The sequence below is a fragment of the Lissotriton helveticus genome, chromosome 3_1, assembly GCF_964261635.1.
Source record: "Lissotriton helveticus chromosome 3_1, aLisHel1.1, whole genome shotgun sequence".
Classification (NCBI taxonomy): domain Eukaryota; kingdom Metazoa; phylum Chordata; class Amphibia; order Caudata; family Salamandridae; genus Lissotriton; species Lissotriton helveticus.
Genome location: NC_136061.1, coordinates 913,881,557 through 913,901,229, shown reverse-complemented (window position 1 = coordinate 913,901,229; position 19,673 = coordinate 913,881,557). Strand labels below are relative to the sequence as shown.

The following is a 19,673-nucleotide window of genomic DNA, read 5'->3' as shown; positions in this document are numbered from 1 at the left end:
ATCTCTACGCGATAGAATAGGCGAGACCTAAAAAGCCCTGTCCCCGCCTGCACGTTGTTGCGGATCAAAGCAGACAGCAAAATGCAGGCGCTGCTGAATGTGTCCCGGTGTTTGCAAATTACACTGGGACGAAATCAGCATGTTCTTAGAGTGGGGCCCAAGTTCTTGCCCACCCTGTGAAAATAGTGGGTGGACACCGTCTACCCGCGTGTACCCACCCCGATTCGTGCCCTGGTGTTATACTCTGGAACTGGCCCAGGGTAGGTGCTCCAATCCACTTTTATTAGCGGTCTCGCTTGATCGGTGACACCTGTGACGGATGGGTTCGTGGTGAGTGTGGAAGCCAGCCCTCAAGGGGCGGCTGCTGGAAACACATATTCTGGAAACACTAGACCATGACCAGCTGGTCACTACAGGTGTTAATATGGCAACAGCTATTTTGAGCGCATTGATTTGTCTATTTGTCACTATTTACTAGGTCACGTGAGTGTGCTTTCGCAGTCTGCAGCAGCTGGAGTGGACCCCAGCAGCAGTCCCTCCTTGCCGTTGTGCTCTGCCTCTGCAACTTCTTCTGCCAGAGGATCGCGGTGGCCATCTTGAGTGGAAAGCCTGTATCCGAAGTACAACAGCAGCTGCTGTAGCGCGGCATACGTTCAATGTTTGCTGGCGTGAAGAGAGGTTCAAGTAAAAAAGTTTTGAAACTGCATTTTGCACCGAAGTTGCAAAAAAGGCAACAAAAAAAAATGTTTATTTCGAGGACGACACTTCCTTCTATGGCTTCATCTGTAGGTAGTCCCTTTTCCAAACCTTCTGCGCGCCACCCAGACAGCCATGTGTTTATAGCTGAGGTTTGCATACAATTAGACTGTCACTGCATTATAAGACTTATTCTCCCAATCTCCCTTCTTCTTTTCCACTCGTGCGACCCTCGGTTAGCTGATGAGAGATATATCCAAATAAGGATCTAAATCTCCCGGTTGGAGAAAGGGCCTTTTCTAATGTAGTTATTTTTATCACACAAAAAATGTAAGCGCCAAAATATTTACCCTGTGAAACATTAGCTGTGAAGCTCTCTTCACTGTTTATTGTAGTTCGGCTTCCTTTTGCCTACAGATGGAGTCAAGCACCCGGGTGCCCTTTTCCATTTTAGTTTTTTAACTCCGCACAGCTTCTTCAAATTAAGAGTAATTGAAGAAGCACGTGCAATGCTCCTACATAGAGCGCGTGCTGTACGCAGACATGGGCCCCGCATTACAGCAGCTAGACGTGTTTGGCAGAGCTCAGGAGGTAACTTGATCTCAGTAGGTCTCCAAATATATATTTTTTGCATTTTTTCTGTTACAGCTTTCCTGTTTATTTATAGCCACGATGACTTTTCAATTAAATAATATTGGTCAAGTTGTAGCAAGCTACCCGTTTTCCAGATTTATCCTCTTTCCTGTAAATTATTAGACGGCTGAATTCTCACGTTTTTTTTTTTTTTTTTTTTTAACTTTCCAGTAGTAGTCGGAGGATTGTTTCCCTGCGTGTTTACTTGGTCTTTCGTTCTAGAGAGTTTGACTAATTACTGTCCTCATGTAGAGTTTTTTTAGTTCTTATGTTGATCCAAAACTTCTGCTTGTAATTTAATTTATACCGAACCTAAAAAGGGATAGTGACCTATGATGTGTTGTCATGTAGGTATGCCACGTATTCAAATCCACACCGCACAATAACAAAGCGAACTAATCTAATTCCACAACACACCACATACATACACTCCATAAACACATATGTAAAAAACAATGCCATTAACAATGCCAGTGGGTCGAATTCCAAGAAATGCGAGGCCTATTGCATTTCCAATGCTTGTTGTTGTTTTTTTACCGTTGCTCACTTTCTGTGTTGACTTAAAGTGGATGTCTTTAAAGAAAGAAGCGGTTCCTAGGTTCTGGATATTACTGTTGCAACACTCTCTCCTCGTCGAGAAGCGAAATAGTGTATAGTGAAATTTGCCAACGCTTTTACAGGAATAGATCCAAAAAAAAAGGAATGCCTTTTTAGTTCTTGCCTAGCGTTTAAATATGGTTTTCAAACATTTAAATGAATTTTCTGAATGAAATTACATACTGTATGTAGTGAAGTATGGCCTTGGAATAGCCCCAATTTAATAAATGTGTGTGGGAGAACATCTATTGTTAAAAATCTGTAGAACGTGGTTAATACTAGTATGTATTTTGCAAAGATGAGCTTAAGTTTGCTAATCTGTTATGATCTTGAAGCTCAAACGAAATTTTTTTGATGATTTTATTCACATATACTCACCCACCACATAAAAAAACTCGCACACATTAATTCAGATAGATAGGTTGCACACTTACCTCATGTAGATAGCCGGAAAAGGGCAAACCTGGACTTGAACTGGGCATTTTAGACATATGTTGGACACCCCTTATGCACAGTAAACTTAGAAGAGTCATAAAAAGTCAGTTTCATGCACACAATGAAGACTCACAAACATGAGACAAGGTTGCAGATAACAAATTTGAGGACGGAGTTCGTTTTTCACAGATCAACTGAAGACATTCAACCACTGATCTTATGGGTAGGATAACTTAATTTTACAGCTTTGTCAGTAGGTGGGCATCGTAACATAAAATACTTGTCTGCCGAGTACTCTCTGCTCAAAGGAGGCCTTTTGTTAATTAAAAGAATTAGCCCCATAACTGCAGGCTCAAGGCCATCGGGATTACACCATCTCTAAGTTATGTTTTGGAAGATTTAGTGGATGCCCAGGTTTCCTTAGTGCGCTCTGGTCCTTGAAAAGCCAGTGGAATAAGTGGAGCGCACATGCCCTAATAAATACTGTAGCTTGTATGATTACGTCAAACTTGCCAAATAGACAAAGGTGGGAGACGGGTAGAGACGGTAGTGTGCATGAAAATGAATTCCCTGCCTGTCCTTCATTTAAATGCCCAGCTGAATGGTGATCAGCCAGGGCAAGGCAGTTGATCACCTCCTCTGCTGCCTGCAGGCACATTCTGGAAGATACTCTTGGCTTGGGTGTCACCTTGTAAATAAAGTGGATTTCTTTTTCCCGCTTTGCCTCAGACACACTCTTAGGAAAAGCGGATTTTGAACCTGTGAACTTGGCTATTAATGAGCTGGAAAATCCTGTACATATCCAGACATAATGATGTACTTTATTGTGAACATGGTTAATGAGTTGGAAAAAAAAATGTTTCTACATATCCTGACCTAATGATGCACTTTATCGTGAAATTGTTTTAACTTACATTTTTAATAATTCAAAGTGTTTTATTTAATGGTTGTAAAAAAAACAAATAAAGAATTCTTCTGTGCCACACACTTGGGGGCAGATTTATGAAGGCCTTGCGCCGCCGGTGCGTCATTTTTAACATGGGGAAAAAGTGACGCACCGGCGGAGCAAGGCCTTCATAAATCTGCCCCTTAGTGTGATTGACTGCGCAGGTTCTGATTGGACCCTGCACTTTTAATCAGACGATCGCAGGGTATCCAAACCCCCAAACAGCTCTAAAGTAATGCAAATGAGCCGCTGCTGAATTATTCACCAGCAACTCCTTTCATTGCTTTACTCGCTCACTCTTCCACCCTGATGGCCTTCTCTTTCTTTTGCAACAGTTGAGCAGAGCACTTTCTGTGCAGTCAGCAATGCCCCAAGCCTGTCCTGCTAGCTGCCCCCGAGAGTGCTTGTACTCTCCCAGACCAAAGAAAAGTTCCGGTACTCCAAAGGAGATAGTTCAAAAGTACGAGAATTGGTACCAGTGAGTACCGGCCCACTTAAAGCACTGCACACTAACACAGGGCGAATCCATACTTCGTCATGTTGGCACGCCTAAGGGCACCACTAGCTGAACAGATCTGAGGCCTCTACAATCGAGAGAGACTTGGAGGACATGAAAAGACGTATCACAACTAGAGGGGGAGATGTAAAGCGCACTTGACCAACCCAACCGGAATGGATGGCAGAACCTGCAGCTTGGAAGACTGACTCGCCAGGGAATGGTTCCAGTGGCCCCATGTTTCTGCATTTGAACCTTCCAGGCTAGATTATCCTGCAGGATGGCAAGAAACTGAGCCATCACTGTGGTTTGTGGCCAAACTGTGGGTCTGGGATCCAGATGTGTCGAAGTCAGTCGTTGCGCAACAAGTGCTTGCCTCAAGGAGGTGTAAGATTTTAGTGCAAGAAACCGGTCCCCGGAAGCTTGTTTCCTTACCAGTATAAGAATTGGCTTGGTAGTTTGGTTTGCCCTGTTCACAGCATGCTCTGGGACAGGAACAGACTAATTTGCATATAGCCAGGTTCTGAGCTGGGATGGTGCATTGAGCTAAAAAACGGTGATGGATTAAAACCATGATCTCTTGACTTGGTAGGAGTATTCTGCATCATTCAGAAACTCTGTCCATCACCACCCCCCTTTTCCAAAATCGGTTTTATCCACACTGTGTGGGAGGGTATGCTCAGACGTGAGTCCCTTGCTCATTGCACCATCAGGATTCAAGCAAGCCGGGCCGAAGAAGGCTGTGGTGCCAGAAACAGGTCCCCGGAAGCTTGTTTCCTTACCAGTATAAGAATTGGCTTGGTAGTTTGGTTTGCCCTGTTCCCAGCATGCTCTGGGACAGGAACAGACTAATTTGCATATAGCCAGGTTCTGAGCTGGGATGGTGCATTGAGCTAAAAAACGGTGATGGATTAAAACCATGATCTCTTGACTTGGTAAGAGTATTCTGCATCATTCAGAAACTCTGTCCATCACCACCCCCCTTTTCCAAAATAGATTTTAGTGCAAATCCATCTACAATTCTTTGTAGATAGGGATTTACGTCGAAACCCATGGGTGGTTGCATGGGAAACACCCATGCACCACCTATAGATTGCCACTTTGATGCGAAGTTACACAAGGCAGAGCATTGAGCAATTTTGAGTTGCTCTCGGTTACTATCCGAGGCAAATCCTGATTTGCGTTAACTACTAAATCCCACCTGAACACTGTCGAATTTGCATTAGAGAAGTAACAGTGTTTCTTAATCTGGGCTTTTACTTTTTTGTTTCCTGAAACAGTATGGGAGTACATTTTATTCAAGGAATGTGACCTTTGTCATAATGATGGGTGCCCTTGTTTAACACACTTTGGAGAGTTGGCAAATAAACCGAATATTACCCAGCTCTATTTCGGATTATAGACCAGGAATTATTCGGTTTCCATTTGTTTCAACCCTCTTTTCCTCTCTACTTTTCGTGGTGGTGGCAGTCCTATGGTACTCAATTTGTTTTTCTCTGAGATGGTGTAGACAGGGCTAAGTGTTTTTTATTTTATTTTTTAATTTTTTTTTTTAACTAGAGGTATTTCCTCTTATATTTTCTGGAGTACTTATAATATTGCAGATTTGAGATTAATACTGCCCTAAAGAATCCTTCTCCAATAAAAATATAAAAAATAAATGCTATGCAAAAGGTGATATTTTTGTAGCGCACTCTCTTAGGTCCAAGTCCATTTTTTGTACACCTTAATGCAACACGGGTGCAACAAAAATGATCTGCCTGCACACATGGCTCATCCTTATTCACAGAATAAATATCTGCGAGCAGATGGAATTTTCCATTCTATTACGTTTTGAAGGGTGGAGTAGGAACATGGGTACGCCCAGGCAACAGTGGGGGTATTCACAGGGACGGTGGTGAATATTGACAAAGGCATACCTACTGCTTTTCAGACCTTCACAGTGGTTTTCACGCTCCACATACAAGTAGTGACACAAAAGGTTGCCACACAGGTACTAATGTACATTTTGTGCCATCCTTACAATTGAAGATTCTCTACCCAGACAACAATCCATGGCAGTAGCAGTATGGCAGTAGGAGCACCTGAAGAAGTACTTGACCTGAGTAGATTTCCATGAGACTTCCTATAGATTTTTGTGAACACCCAGAAAGCCAGAAGGGTACTTGAATTGTAGGACTAAACACATTACGAGCAGATTTTCCACTTCAAAAATATTGTTCATGAAATGTTTTTGTCGTAATTAACTGTACTTTGTGAATCGGAGAATGCTAGGGTGTGCACCCAGCTCTGGTTGGGGGGTTGTTTCACAACAACAAATGTTCAAATTGGTAATGGCTTCAAGTTATGAATACCAATGGCCCTTCTCACAAAAGTAAATTTACATGTGCCTTCCATGATTTTCTATGGAAGTGAGTTGCAGTATCTGAGCGGTCATGTGTTCTAGACTTACTCCAAGGCAGGGATGGGGTACATTGACTACGGTTATGTGACATTTTGGGTTATTGTACCCTCGGAAGTCTCTTTTGTGAATAGCAATGCTCCTACTCTTATGTGGATGGATGTTTGAATTAATATGTCCATCCTAACATCTCATTACCCCTACTAACTCCTACCTAATCACCTCACATTTAGTAAGTTTTCAACATTTTCCAACCGCTCCCCCTTGTTCTGCCCTTATTTACACCTACATTTTAGACTTGTGTGCAAAAATCTACTCCACTTTGACAGATACCCACAAACAAAGATCGTAAAGGTGGAGGCGGACATCTCTGCATATAGGTTAGTGAATAGCATTTTGTTGTACGAGGGTAGTACTACCATAGTATTACTCTATGTACAACAAAATGCATCTAGTGACTAGGCCCCATAAAGAGATACCAACGTTTTTATTAATGATTCAATGTATTGGACAGTGATGGCTTTGAGTGGTGTGGTAATTTTTATCTTTAATGCAGGGCATAGCAAGCCAAGAATACAAGCACTCTGTTACATCCTGATATGGTCGAGATATAATCAACAGATAATTAGCCTAATTGAAATAGCCTTTAATTCCAGGAGCAGTACAGTTTTATAATGGATTAACAATTACCTAGCCCTGTCGTTCTTTTGACTTATCACAACATGAGGCCATTTTTGACCTACAGCACTTTGTTATAAATTCATTGAAAATCTCATTCAGGTAGTGGAAGTAATCATAAAATACTGTTGTAAATAACACAGGTAAAATTTGTACCACCCCATTTGCGGAAATGGACAAAATCAAAATGCTATATTGAAACGTGGTTAAACTGCATGTAGTACATCTACATGCAGACAAATTAGCCCATTTAACAATGCATACATGCACTAAAAACGCTCAGAAATACTTTGAGCTAATATCACCCTGCTCCCAGGGCCCAAGCCATAAAAAAAAGTAGTTCAGGTGGGGCTAATTAGCATAATCAATAAACAATAATGTCACGTTGAGTGACATCCGAGGAAGTGATGTTGCAGGAAATAATCCTTCTGTCCCATCAGATCCCTCGCTTTAATGGAAATGGACCTATTTTACAGTCCAAGCTGAGATACACTGTTTGCTGTGTATGGCATTTGAATATAAATTTATATAATGCATGCATTTGTTTTTAAACCACACATAAATCTACTGCTAATTCCAAGCAGTGAATATTTTTTAGCTATAGTGCCACCCAAGTTTAAATAATAATGCATGCTTTTATAAACATATTTATTCATATCATGAAAAAATGAACTCCGCTTCAAATTAACCAAAATGTTGCAGCTCGCTTAGTGCGTGAACTTCTGTGGTGTCCCCCCGTTCCTAGGCACATAGCGACATTGCACTGATTGCATATTGTGAAACACTCACTGTTCCTGCACATGCTGCAAAGTAGTTAATGGTAAAAGATCATTTTTTTCTGTAATAGGGTTTTTCCCACTATGCTCCATCTTGGATTTTCCAGTCATTAATCCTCTGTAATCCCAGTAAATCCTGAGGTGGAGAAATGAAAGGATTAAAAAAACAATTGTTTCTCCTTTCCTGCTGAGTCTTGGGGGTGGGACCTAGAAGGTGATGGCACTGAGGGGAGGGGTAGTGCACTCCCTTAACTGCGCATGATGGTTTGGCCGTCCGTCTCATTACAGCCAAGCCATCATGATCAGTGAACCTCTCTCCAACCCCCGCTGTTTTGCTATGACGGCACCACATTTTTGCCATTGATATCACCTATATTCTGTGGGTGACCCATCTGTCATAAATTATCCCCAATCTCTCAGACAACGTTTTTTCGTCCCTGAAGAGACCTCAATCCCCCAATGTGCCATGGCAGCTGAAAATTACCCCAAGCATGTCGGCACCATCATATTACCATAGATTCCTCCATAATGACACGAATTACAAATATTATACCAGGGCCTACATTTTTCGATGGGTAGCATCTCTTATGCCAAGAATGACTTTTGAATGCCAGGGACAGTAAGTTTTCTTTTGTGACTCCTGAGCCAAAAAATATCTTAAGTATGCTAAGATCAGCAGCAGACTCGCAAGCATAAAATATGCTAACAACCACACACTTACTCAATATTACGCCTACTTCCTTTCCTCCCTCACTCCCTCTAGCACTCATTTGCTTTTTGATTTATACTCCCTTCCACCTACTATCACTCTCACATGTTCCCATATCCTCACTCATTCACAAACACCCTTGCACACACTCACTCTTTCACAATCCGTGACCCTCACTCACAACTACTGCTGTATAGAGGCTCTGACTTTAACTCCTGGGGTGCAGGTGTTCTGCTTTAATAAATGTTTCAGCAGGCTCCTCAGGACTCTGGGCCCCGGTGTCACTATACCTGCTGCACCATTATTAGTAGCATCCCTGACTCACTCCCACTCACAATCTCCCTCACTTACTCATTCTAACATACTCACACTGCTTAACTCCCACACACTCCCTCTCACACACTCCCTCTCACTTATCCACATTCACTCACATTGATTCTGATGCTCTTTAACTCTCCTTGACACTCACAAACATGCTAAATTAACACGCACTCAATCAATCACTCACAAACACAGTTCTCTCGCACATGCACAGAAAAACAGAATTTTTATTTGCTTAACTGTCGACATTTGCTGGCAACTCAAAGGCTTCATGGCCGTAGCAGAGCAGGAGTCTAGCGCTGACCATCGGAAGCAACAAGCCATGATTCCCAACAAGGGAGGCACATAGCGCAGCAGGGCCAAGGATTAAGGAGGGGCCACCTTGAGCACTCTTCCAGCTCTTTGAAAAGGACTGGAAGCCCTGGAAGCCCAGACCTATCAGGCGCAGGGACAAGGCTGAGGATCCAGCCACTGCTGTTTTCTGTCCTCTCATTGGCCTCAAGGATGCACTCATCTGTCCCTGATATTCTCATTCTAGCAGATATACTCTGCTACCTTAGGCAAGCGGAGTATGTCTGCTAAATAAAATGGAGTGTGCCTGTGTGAGTGTGCAATCCAGATATTCATCTACAGTGCTGTTTTTAAACAGTATGCAAATGGATCATTGTTCAGTTCCCTCGGCCCCCTCCACCGACTTCTGTCATCAGGAGCTTGGAGCAGAGGCTCACTGGCAGTGTTCATGAAAACACAAGCCATGTTTTCGTGAACACTGCTAAGCCTAATAATCAGCAGTGCAAAGTGAAACATCACATCATTGTGGTGCCACAAAGGTGGCAGGGCTGTGCCTTGAAGATACTTAACACGCACTGCCACTGGTCTGATAATGAAAAACATGCCCTGATCCCCAGAAATGAGCGCTAGTGTTTACCACCTGGATCCACTGACACAATGGGGTTCACAGGCAAAGCAATGACAAGCAGTTGTCTAATATACTAACAGTGGAGGGCTCCTGAGAGCCATTTAGCAGTATATTTTGTTCTATAATTGAAGGAGGTAGCAAAATGCCTTTCAAGGCAAAAGAGCGATCCAAGCACTGTCGCTAATTAGATAGCGGATTACATAGATTGTACATGTGCTGGGAAATTGTGCACCGCCATTTGCACCAAATAACTGGAGCATAAATGGCATGAGAAATAATCGACCAGTGCAAAATGTCATGTTTACACTGAACATTCAACATAGATGTTATATTTCCCTTGACTACATGTTGCAAACGATGCTACCTAGTTGCCAAACAGTGAAATGCATGCCATCAGGCCCTGTGTGCCGACAAGAAACCTCCTCTTTTCTTGATACTGCCAGGCTGACAGTCAGCGGGCAGTAAAGCCAGACTCTTGCTCCTGAGATGCTGAGGAATCCACAAAGCTATTAGCTGTAGGGCTACCCAAAATGCTTAACCATATTGGCAATGGCTTGGGGATGCTTGCTACCACGCTTCATGCTCTATCACGTCAAATGTGCTATGTTGGTACAGCAATTACATCTTTTTTTGGGGGGGAAAGAACCTTTGTATGTAACACAAAATAATTTACACTAATCCCCTCCAGAAAACAAAATGCGAATTATAACCTATTCTAGACAAAGGTAGAAGATTCATTTAATATTTTTATTTTATTGAGATCGATAATACAAAGCAGAATGGCAAGCATATCCACATACTCATCTTACAATGCACGAATTATCCTTGGTAACATAATCATCCATTGTGTGCACCTGAAGAATCTAACGGCCACATGCATCAAACGAGTTTGGAGTCGCAAACGGTGCGAATCGGAAAATTCGGCCGTTTGCGATTCCAAAATCACTTTTTGGTATGCATGAAACAATTTTTCAATAGCCGCAATTTTTTGCAATTCCTAAAAATGCGATTGCATTTAAGGAATCACATTTGTGCGATTCCTTAAATGCAATGCATGAATGTTTAAAAAAATGCGAAATTGCAAATTAGGAGGAGCAAATTAACATGAGGTTGACCCTCGTGTTAATTTGCGAAATCTTTCAAAAAAGCATTTTTTAAAGTGTCATGTTACACACACACACACACATGTCCTTTGGACATGTGTGTGTGAAACTTGCACTTAAAAAAACATTTCAAGGGTGCAGGGGGGTCCTTTGGACCCCCCTCAGCACCCTTGAAATGCATCAACAAATTGCGATTCGCAAAAAATCCTACAATGATGCATGTGGCCGTAAGTGTTGTAGTATTCCTACTAAGGAAAGGGAACACCATCTCTAGGTGTGAAAAGAAAGTTTTGGGAGAAGGCCTCTGTCAAAAGCAGGAGTTTGTAGAAAGGTCTTCAACACAGCTGTGGTGCAAGGATTTTCAGAGCTACAGGCAATATAAACTTTTTGCTCTTTTGGTACTCCCATGAAAACAAGGCCATTTTGAGAACTATTTTTAGGCCTGGTGATAGCAAGACCTTTTGATTTTACTAAAAAATGATCTATAATATTCTTCCCTACAGTGGATTTCAGCTAGCGCTCTTCATCCATTGATCCGTTGATATCTCATTCCCATTTTGCTTCCGCCCAACACAACATAGAGCATGAGGCAGTTGGTCAACACACTTTGACCCATTGGTTTCCATCACTGTGAGTGGTGGCATTAATCTCCTGTGTTTTAGGGATTGTGCTTATGCTTTTTGTATATTTTTAACATTTGAAGCCGGATCACCATCAGGATAAACTTCCCGGTATTTGCACAAGCTACAGGCTGTGAGCCACAGGAGGGAAGAGACCTTTAGCTGCTCGAATTGTGACACTTTCCCTCTGCACTGGTTTGACACCCAAGAAGCTGCCTTATGCATGAGGAAACGTGGTGGCCATCTTTAAACCAAACATTTCCCAATATTGTTATGCAAAATTCCAATTTGTTTCACTTTACTTCACTTAACGGAATGCTGCGGCCAAACAAGAATGAGGCGTAATTATTTTTCAATGCCGTTCGTAGTCGCTTCTGTGGAATCCTGCTCTGTTCTGCTGCTATCTGTACCTGGATGTGACCTGTTTCGCTGGAGATAGCATTTGGGAACTTTGTCTGCCAGCCCGAGACCGGGACTGCGAGGCCCATCAGGCTGTGCGTTTCAACACCTCCCACACCTGCCGCTTCTTCCCGTGACTCCTCCCCTTCAGCTTGTTTCCTGTATTTTAGGCGGCCCCACTGCGCGTTAGCGGGACGCGGGTGCGGGACGCAGCCCGGACAAAGGGCGGACAGTCTGTGACAGTCCGTGACTGCCCGTAACTGGACTGGGCAAGGACCCCTGTTTGTTTATGTGAAGGTTTAATCTTGCTACTCCTCAAGTAAAAAATATCCTTGTTCTGATATCCTTGAAGTCTCTGTAAATCTATCTAATTGGTTAACGCTATTTGTTTACTTGGCTTCGGAGGCGATACTCTCAGTTGACTATTAACTTAGCGTTTACAACATGTCCAAACAAAGGTCTTCATCTGTACCTAATACTATAGACAATTACCTGGTCCAGGTGGTGAGCAAAATAAATAGCACAAGACGAATATCGTTAGGCTTGAGCTCTCCACCTGTTTCCTCTGCACAGTGCTCTTTGCTAGATCCTAATGTGTTAGAAGTTCCGATACAGGTTTATAGTAGTGATACTTCAGTCACGGAGATAAGCCCTAATGTTAATCTTGGTTTGAATATATCCTCTGCTGCTAACTTAAGATCATGATTTAGGTGAGCAGTTAAATATGATAGAAAATGACCCCCTTCCCCTGTGTCTGTGCCGGTGACTAGACTATTAGAGCCTGTAGAAAGGGTCAGAGCAAACTGGGTGGGTTACGCTCCAGTAGGAAAAGAACAGCATCTTCACCGAAAGCCACAGTTATAACAGAGGTGAACGGGGAACAAGGTGAGAAGGAGATATTAGGTGAAGAATTGATTAACAAGCTAGTGAGTATGATTGAATGCAAGATGAAATCAATATTTAAACCATTGGTGGCTGAAATTGACCTATTAACAGCTGAAGTAAATAGATTGGGGGGACTGATAAATAAGACAGTGGAGGAGGTGGGTAACATACCGACTTTAGTTAAGAGTAGGGATGTATCAAACACCTCTAGGGGTGGGATAGGGGGCAACGACGATGTGATACTAGGCCCGCCTCCTAACCATCAACCAGTATGCCCAGGTAACAGTTAATAAAGATCTACCATCAAATTTTTCAGGGGTTGGTGTAGAGCATGGCCCGGTTCAACTTATTGTAGAGGCTTCTCCTCTTGTTCTGGTTCTGGCCAATGTACCTCCCCTAAAACCAGGTCAAGTAGAATCTACCTCCTCTTTGATTAGCAAAGCTTACCACTGGCTATGTAATAATATGATGATATCTCCGAGGGGTAAACAACAGCTAGTAGGGGAAATCATCATGGCAAGAAGGGTGGAGTGGATAGGGAACAGCACGAAAAAGCTAAAAGGAGACTGTGTAGTTCTGCATTTTTTAAACCCAGAAGTACTCCCCGAGCTTTTAAGATATATATTTCCCCCGCAACGCAGGAGTGCCGAAATTGTTCCACTAACCCTGGATTTTTTCTACAGGAGAGGTAGCACACTGAATTCTAGCATTTTAAAGACAAAATGGAATTCGGTACCAAACAACTGGGGTAGTGTTGTACAACCTAGCGAATGGAGAATCAGCGTTGAAAATAGATTTGCAGCACTGTCAGATCTAAATGAATGCGATTGACTTGAGAGGGCAGGCAGTGGAGTGTTTAATGATTTGGTTGAGTTAAATATAACCTACACTTCTATTGCTGAGGATTTTGGTTTTTCTAACGTTACTTGTTTGACCCAAGGAAGACTAATGGGCGAAACAACTCCTTTAGTTAATAGCAAGAATAATGAATCCTCTAAGTTCCCGTCTAATTCCATTGTAAATTCTGAGTGATATGTGTGCTGTTGTTCCTATAGTGGGTACTAATATTGAGAATACCACCGTGAGAATAGATGCTATTGATAACAGCCACGAAGGTATGTTGGCTGGAACTGATCAGGAACTACTTGAAGAAAGTGTTGCGAATCCCTTACTGATGGACTTGGATGGTATCGTGGATATTGTGGGGAAATTCTTTTCATGGACCATTGCAGGCCTGGGTTCTAAATTGGAATCTGGAGAGTGGCTTCGATTTTTTTGACCTATGCATATTTCAGGAGACCTGGGCATGTGAACCCACTTTTGCTCAGGGATACCTGAACTACTTTGTGCCAGCTCTAAAAGGCCCAAGGGGAAGACCGATGGGCGGTCTGACCATTTGGGTTCGGCAGTCATTAAAATTTAATGTCAAAGTAAAAGAAACTAGCCACAGAGACATTCAACTAATCACAATGAATTCTGATATTTTGGGACCAATAGACATCTACAATGTATGTGTGAAGAGTTCTAGGGGTGGGAGGTCAGAGGTTTTGGTGCCCTTGGGCTCCCTACTTGATACTTTCTCCCAAGACAATCATATTGTCATTGCAGGTGATTTTAATCGATCATTTGAACCATTAGCCATAGATGATGATTTCCTGGGGGAGGAAGAGGATTGGCATTGGGGTGTCCCAAAACTAGAGTTGAAACCAGTTGTGCGTTGGACTGAGGATGGGATTAGTATGAATGCCCTATGTCTAGAGAAAGGTCTAAGAGCATTAAATGGAAGGACGACAAGTGACAAAAATGGGTCCATGACTTATGACAATGGGCGGCACAAGAGCAGAATAGATTATGTACTTTGTAGTCTGCAATTATGGCCGCTCCTATGCGATATGGAGGTCCTGTGGAGGAGCGAGAGTGACCACAATCCCCTGTGTATAAAGCATAAATGGTGGTCATTACTTAACAGGCCTAGTAGTTCTACTGCCCTCGCTCCACCCTTAATTGTCCCTACTAACAACATGCGTAGGTTGAGATGGATAAATGTTGTAACTAATCAGCAAGCCATGGATAATATTAAAATTGAAGCTGATAAAGCGATAGCAGCCATGGAACATACTAATACTTCCAGTATTGAGTTGAGTTGTGTGGCTGCAATCCACGATACACTTTTTTTTTTTTTTTTTTTCAGTAATTAAAAAATATTTTTTGAAGCCTGTAAAGGGCAAGAGAGCTCCCAAGAATGCAAAATGGTATAATGCCCATTGTAGGGATGCACGCAATGCTCTAGGTATTGCTCTAAAGGGTAGGGTTGCTAGGGCTATCCAATCCACTAGAATGGAATATAAAGCCAGTATAGCGAACGCAAAGAAAGCCTGGGATGAGTATCAATGGAAAGTTTGCGAAGACCAATTACTTCATTGGGTCATAGATATACTGAGGGACATGAGTCTCAGTCAGATCAATGTATAAACTTTCTAATGGATTCACATGTATTGTATACAAAATGACATTTCGACGCGCTCAAAGTGACAAGGAAAAAGACGGTTAAGTGGGATAGGTGTGATTGGGTGAAGGTGAGGACTGGGTAAAGGGAGTTGTGACCATACTACAATCTCAGTGGTATTCAGTACAGCCTTTACGGACTAATGCGGCTCGGCAGCGCTGATGGATACACGCGCTCCGGAGGGGTCCTGATGAAAACACTTGGGCCACACAAAGAGTTTTCACATCTGGAGAAGCTTCCAAAAGGACATGAAAATAATACAACGATTAATTGAAAAGCCCAGCATTTCCCAGTCTTCAACAGTCACAATGGAACCAATGATGGTCCAACCATAAAGGCCACTGGACGGCCTGTTAATAAGCGCTCCTGCACCTTTAAGTCCTGAAGAAGACCCCAGCATGAGGCTTCAATCAACCCTTAATCCAGGGGTCGAAACGTAGACAGGATTGTACCTACCTTCTTAACATAGGAAGCAACCTATGGATTAATATGGACCCTGTGTTAAAGAACCGATTGGAACTAATGAACGAAATTAGTCCGTAAAGGCTGTACTGAATACCACTGAGATTGTAGTATGGTCACAACACCCTTTACCCAGTCCTCACCTTCACCCAATCACACCTATCCCACTTAACTGTCTCTTTTTCCTTGTCACTTTGAGCGCGTCGAAATGTCATTTTGTAGACAATACATGTGAATCCATTAGAAAGTTTATACATTGATCTGACTGAGACTCATGTCCCTCAGTATATCTATGACCCAATGAAGTAATTGGTCTTCGCAAACTTTCCATTGTACTACTTTTGACACTTTTTATGATAAATTATACTGAATACCAAAATGTGTGAATAAATACTTTTGTACTGCACAGAAGAAATTCAAAATAATTCATTAATGTAAAGATTCTTATGATATCTGTGTTATAATCAATAGACCCTGAACAATATTTTTGTATCTATAGACGTCTTTGTTAATGACAGGGAACGCTGGTGTAGGTATATTTGCCTCCTCATCAATAATATTGCTGGGGGTGCGGATATACCGATTTCCTGGCGGGGAGCAGTAATCATCCCAGTGTTTAAGACAGGTGACCGATCCCAGCCTGCCGATTAGCCTTATTGACGCCATACAAAAGATAATAGGGCGTGTGATTGTGAATAGACTTCTTGATTGGGCTGAGGACAACGATGCTCTGTCACAGTTTCAAGCGGGATTCCGTAGGTCCACAAGTACCGTGGATCAGGTTTTCCGCTTTAACTTACTGCAATGGAAGACCGTGGTGCTGGGCGGAGGTAGCCTATATGCGGCTTTTGTCGACTTGCGGGCTGCCTTCGACCTAGTGCCGCGGTCGAAGTTGTGGTTTGTTCTTAGGAACCTGGTGTTCCTGCTGATTTACTGTCTCTGATAATGCGGCTCCATGAATCAGCATTCGCTAGAATCCAGTGGGGGGGGGTCAGGGCTTGGAGACAACGGACTTCCCAGTAGAGCGGGGCGTCCGGCAAGGCTGTTCAATGGCCCCCCCTTTATTCACACTGTTTATTAACGGAGTTGTACCCCGCATGATATCGGCAGAGTTGGATGCCCCTATATTAGCTGGCACTAAAATTCCAATTTTAATGTTCGCGGATGATACGCTCATTCTATCAAAAACCCCGAGTGGTCTCCAGCGAGCATTGGCGATTTTTGATTTATTTTGTGGTGAGCATGGCCTGGAGGTCAATGTGACCAAAACAAAACTTATGATTTTTAATCCTCATCCCAGTTTTACATCTAAAATTATTATGAATGGTCGGCCTTTAGAAGTGGTGAACATTTTATTTTTACTTATCTGGGTATTCATATCTCAAATAAGAATGGCTGGAGCAAACATTGATATAGCTACATTGAGGCATAGACAACTATCGGGTGCTATTAGTTCCGAACATAGAAAGTCCCTGACTAAACCTATAAAGCCTGCTTTGCAGGTATACGAGGCAAAGGCTCTTGGTTCTGCACTATATGGTGCTGAGCTATGGGGCTTCGAGAAGGTGGCTGCCCTACAAATTTCGGAAAATACGTTTTTTCGGTCTATAACTGGTGTCCCGAAAAGTACCCCTTTGCTGCCCTTGAGATATGATCTGGGTAGAAAAGCGGTTACAGACTTGGTCAGACTCCGACCAATCCTGTACTGGAGAAGGCTCTGGACAACGCCTGAGCTTTCTCATTATGCTGAGGGCTTTTTAGATGTTATCAAAGTGGATATATTCCACAAAAACAGGTGGCTTAATTCCTTGAAAGCAACCTTGAATGATCTTGGATTGGGTTCGCTTTGGTCAGATCCAGCCGGAACAACTTTCCCTACTAAAAGTGCTCTGAAAGACATTTATTGGGAAAAGGTAGCCTCTCTGGGTTGGAGTAGTATTAGCCTAGGATCCATGACTGAAGGATTCTTAGAGGCTAAGTTGTACCCTTCCTTGGAACCCTACTGGGATAGTAGAACTAGGCCTGGAGATCGAAAACTTCTATTCCAATTGGGAGCAGGTTCTCTACCTCTCAGATCTTTGAAAGCTAAATGGGAAGGTGGCCTGAATGTTAGCTGTCCTGTCTGTGGTTCCACTAATGAAACTAGGGGCCATTTTTTTTTATTTTCTTGCACAGCCTACTTGGATCCAAGGCGTGTATGGCTAAAACCGATGTGCAGCAACTTAGGGACTACCAGCAGCACAGTTGCCTTACGTATTATATGCACCAGTAGCGAGATATGGATATTATTAGCAACTGCGAAATATCTTGGATGGGCATGGTCGATCAGACAGACTGCTAGCCACTTGACTATTCTCTGTCTGGGTAAACTTTATGGTTAAGTAGTCAGAGACTGCTAGTCACTTGGCTATTCTCTGTCCAGGTAAACTGCTTGTATAATCCTTTCATGTTATTATTTTAGAAACTTGTTAGTACTGGGTGTTTTTTTAACTCTAGTAAACATATTTTTAAATTGTATTTATTGATACATGATATCTCTAAATTTTGATTTATATACTGAGTCACAAATTGTAAACAATATGATTTATCCCTTTATTGTAATTAATTGATCTGATTGCATTTTTAAACTGTTCTTGCTTTTATGAGTGAAATCTCGAATAAAGCATATTTTGACTTGACTTGACTTGACTTTTCAATGAGATTTCCATTTGCTATTTTGAAAAACCTTTTTAAGGAGGCAAACGCTAATCTCTCCTTTTTTTCATTCTGTGTAACCCCTCTTGTTGAATCTCCCCAAAGCTGTCCAAGAAGCACTGAATCTCCCCAAAGCTGTCCAAGAAGCACTGAAACAATGCATGTATCATCACCAACCATATTTGTATCCCAGGTTGTCTGCCTGTTTCTTCTCAAATGTTCTCATTTTCCTGCCTTTATTTCTGTCTCCACCCTTCTCCTCATTGATCCCCGTGTCCTTGCTGTAAGTCTCTCCTTTTTTCTGGGAACTTCTCAGTTTTCCTCCGATTCTTGTAATAAATGTTCATATATATCCTTCACTCATGTTTCATCGTGTCCCTGTATATCTGTTTCTCATCCATGGTTTTAACTTTGTCTTTGTTTCTCAGCATCTCCCATGGTCTTGTATGGTGTCTGCCTCTCACTGTTTCTAAGCAGTCAATAGTTGTCAGTCTCCTCATTTCTCAACGTGTGCATATGCCTGGCTGTCTTAATGTCGGTTTCTATCTCTTTGGATGCTCTCTGCTGTCTGGCTGTCTCTTCACTATCTCACACTTTTTGGTATGCCTATCTTTCTCTTCTCTCCTCCTTGCCTTTGCGTGCCAGGCTATCTCTCTCTCCCGTCACCATCTGTGCCTGTTTTCTACCTCCCTCTTCTTCCAGGAACCAATCTGTGTCGGTTGGCACATCTATTTCTTTCTTCATCGTTGTATTAATGCGTGCAAATCTGTCTCTCCCCTGGCTGTGTGTTTAGGTGTCAATATGCCCCATACATGTTTATTTCAGCTCACCTTGGAGTACATATCTATTATTCATTTGCCTTTTTCCTGTGTCCAGTGGAATCCGTCCCTCCCTGTCTCTCCCTATGCAAGTGAATATCTGGTATACTGCCCTCTGCTACTTTATCCATGGCTAACTAGTTGTCTCGATATAGTGCTGTCCCTACTCCTTGAGATCTTGTCATTTTATGCCATCCCATGGCTCTGTCTGTTGGTGGGCACCCACCTTTCTTAGGTTTTGTCTCAAGCTTTCTATTTGACCCTCTTCTCCCCCTACCTTTGTCAACAGGTGTATCTGTCTTCCTTCTCAAAGCGCTTCTGATATTACTGGGTGTGTACAGTCTTGTCTGCTGCCCGATGTTATGTAACTTGGTGTCCGCCTGCCTTTAACTATGCTACAAGGGCGTTTCAGGCTCTTCCGTGTCTCTCTGTCACTGGGTCGAAGTCCATCATTTCAGTGTCTTAACTAGTGCCCTTCCTCTCCCTTCGTTGTCCTCTTGTCCCCAGTTTCTATCTGCTTCTCTTTTTTATTCCCCTTTTCACTATGAGTGACTATTTCTACATTGTTGGGTCTGGTCT

General features: G+C 42.6%; 1 protein-coding gene across 2 annotated transcripts in view; it reads left to right on the top strand.

The window, feature by feature from the left end:
* The first annotated feature begins 1,188 nt into the window (after nt 1-1,188).
* LOC144823074 (cannabinoid receptor 1-like) overlaps nt 1,189-19,673 on the top strand; it is a 30,573-nt gene continuing 12,088 nt past the window's right edge. The window contains exon 1 of one of the 2 annotated variants that reach the window (XM_078681245.1): nt 1,189-1,287. The gene's annotated coding sequence lies outside the window, so the exon portion shown is untranslated. Of the gene's footprint in view, nt 1,302-19,673 lie in introns of both variants that reach the window. The other variant, XM_078681246.1, reaches the window with a different exon arrangement.